This window comes from Hylaeus volcanicus, chromosome 3 (assembly GCF_026283585.1).
Source record: "Hylaeus volcanicus isolate JK05 chromosome 3, UHH_iyHylVolc1.0_haploid, whole genome shotgun sequence".
Lineage (NCBI taxonomy): Eukaryota > Metazoa > Arthropoda > Insecta > Hymenoptera > Colletidae > Hylaeus > Hylaeus volcanicus.
In genome coordinates, this window is record NC_071978.1 from 783,696 (window position 1) to 786,370 (window position 2,675).

General features: G+C 47.4%; 1 protein-coding gene across 2 annotated transcripts in view; it reads right to left on the reverse strand.

Annotated features, from left to right (window-relative positions):
* The window catches only part of LOC128874037 (neuroligin-4, X-linked-like), a 126,233-nt gene extending 123,649 nt beyond the window's left edge, over positions 1–2,584 (reverse strand). Inside the window, exon 1 of one of the 2 annotated variants that reach the window (XM_054118281.1) lies at positions 1,167–2,584. The gene's annotated coding sequence lies outside the window, so the exon portion shown is untranslated. The remainder of the gene's footprint in view (positions 1–1,166) is intronic. The other variant, XM_054118280.1, reaches the window with a different exon arrangement.
* Between the last annotated feature and the right edge of the window lie 91 nt (positions 2,585–2,675).

The window sequence follows — 2,675 nt, forward strand, 5'->3', positions numbered from 1 at the left end:
GAGAGAGAGAGAGAGAGAGAGAGAGAGAGAGAGAGAGAGAGAGAGAGGTAGGCAGTGATCGGAGCGCACATGTGCATTTCTCTATGTAAAGGGGAGCAAGATAAATGAAGCCAGTTCCCCCGTCAGTTGTGATGTACAAAGGATAACTTGATATATACAATGTCTAGATATGCAAAGCGTGGAGCAACAGAGTGCATATCCAGGCAGTCTGAAACCTTCCAGCCTGCTGTTGCGCCATATTTTCAGTGACACGCCGGCAAGCCTTGGAATTAACAGCGATAAGACGATTAATCGAACTCTAGTAGCGAGAACGTGGAAGGGTTGAAGCGCGCGTGATTGTCTCGTAGATTTTGCGGCCGATCTCTGCGTTGCGCGCGAGGACAAAGATAGCTATAATAGGCTAAGATGGATCGCTTAATAGCTGCCTTCGCTTCGTTTCACAGAAGACTCGTACGATAGCCTTTAAAACTCGTATGGTTGTTATTTCAAAGCAATATCGATGCAATCCAAAGCTATTTCAGTTCCGACGTCATCACTAAACTTCAGCTACACTTCTGAATTTACATAGTATCCCCAATCAAACAATCCCCTCACATTGTTCTACGCCAACATACCGCAACCTCAACGGATGCTAAGGGTACGGAAAAGGTGGTCCTGAAACATCAACAGCTCCAAGTTACAAGTTTGACTTGGAAAGTTTCGTTTACATTCGAAGTTAGACGCTGTTCTATTTGCGTTTTAATTACGTGTCGCCGAAGCGTGATTCCAACGATATTAATACGAAGTCGTACATAGAATGAAAGAATAACAGAAGAGTATGGGGTTCTTTGTCGTCGCCCAAGTAAAAAGCACTTTTATCGATGAATCGTGAAACGAGTCGCGCGACCAAGAAACTTTGGGAAAGCCAATGGAAATGGGAGGAGGAAAATTGAAAACAGTCGAAAAGTATTTCCGATATTGGAAAGGACGTAGGCACGCGACAGAATGCATCCCGACTGGTAAACAAGATTGCCGTTCCATTTTCGTCCCAGAAACAACGATGCTCCTTATCTCGCGAATTCCAACAAAAAGAAGTCCATCGCGAAATAAGAAAACTCATCGTTTATGAATCGATAACTCCGATTCAAGTATTTTAAATTACAGATATCTGATAAAAGTCAGTTTACCTGTAAGGGATGAAACGGAATCCGTCAGGTGCGACTCTCAAACTTGGTCATCGCATCCAATCCTCCCTGTTGAAATAATCCGTCGTCTCGAATGCGGTTCGTCTCGATCCACTTTCGAAAACGCGACAAACTCCGTTATTTCCAGTCACCACTGATTCTAGTAAACAAGTCGCGACGGTACGCACATGCACACCAGACGACAAGACAAGCGTCTCCTCGAAATGCGTCACCGACGATGTCCACCTACCGCCGACTACGTGACCAGCTCACTTCTTATTTCGGTTACACGTCCGTGGTTACGCTTGGTTTTTCATTGGTCCTTTCGTCAACGCCTCGACACGTTCGAATAATATTCCAAAAATCGAGTAATTCCAAAAACCGTGACCTTTCGACCACGTGTAAGAAGCAAACGACGATTTGTAGAATATAACAGAAGATTTACCTTAGACGTTTGCTTTCATTCGTTCGTTATCTTTCGTGAGAATATTACATGTTTTTGAAGACGTCGTTCGATTGGAATAACTTGAAATAAATATATAGTTCGGAACAGCTGAGTCGACGAGATTGGAAACAGTCGATATCTTCGGTATCGACGCACAGTTCTACCATTCGGATGTTTTAAAATTAATTACTCTCTTGTAGCCGCGGAGCAGACTCGTTTTATCTCCAAACACCTCGAACTTTCAACTATCGGTCATTTCAGCAACGCGCTCGAATTAAAACTACCCCCGGCACTCGTACCTTAATTCGACGCACAAATTCGTGACGTTGTCTCTCCGATTCGAGCAAATTCGATTATCAGATGTTCGTTCTCGCGCTAGTCACGAATCACTGGGCATGCCGAACGTTCAGCTCACTTGTAATCGTTTGTCATCCGTGTCGTGCACTGGACACTGCGATCAGGCGAGGATGTCCTGCGCCTCGAAGGCATCTTGCCGCTCGGAGCACCGATCGTAACCTCGAAATCCTCGGGCGATGCGCAACGACCGATTTCCAGGTTGCTCGACGATGACGAAATTGGAGGTCAGGTCGTGACGTACCGCGTCACGCGCAGGTAGCACGTGACACGACGTCCGTGTGTGACGTCGCGAACGACGACAAGAGCCACGTTACACCTGGTACCAGAGCCACCCGGTGTGACGTTCTAGCCTGGTCTGTGTACCAGGGTGCTACTGGGGATCGGCGTATGCTTGTTTTTGCAGGGCCGCTAGGAAAGAGCGACGTAGGGGTGAGAACCAGGCGAACGAGAGGGGTTGGCAGGAGCGAAAGCGAGATAGGCCAGAGACGCGCGAATCGGACCGAGATCGACGCGCAGAGAGTAACAGGGACGAACGCAGACGCTTACGGCCGAGATGGAGAACGATACGAGAGGAGGGGGAGAAACAAAGAGCAGAGGGGAAATTCGCGAGTAGAGGATCGACGACATGCAACGAGAGAACATAGATAGGTGCGAAGGGGATGAAGAGAGAGAGAGAGAGAGAGAGAGAGAGAGAGAGAGAGAGAGAGAGA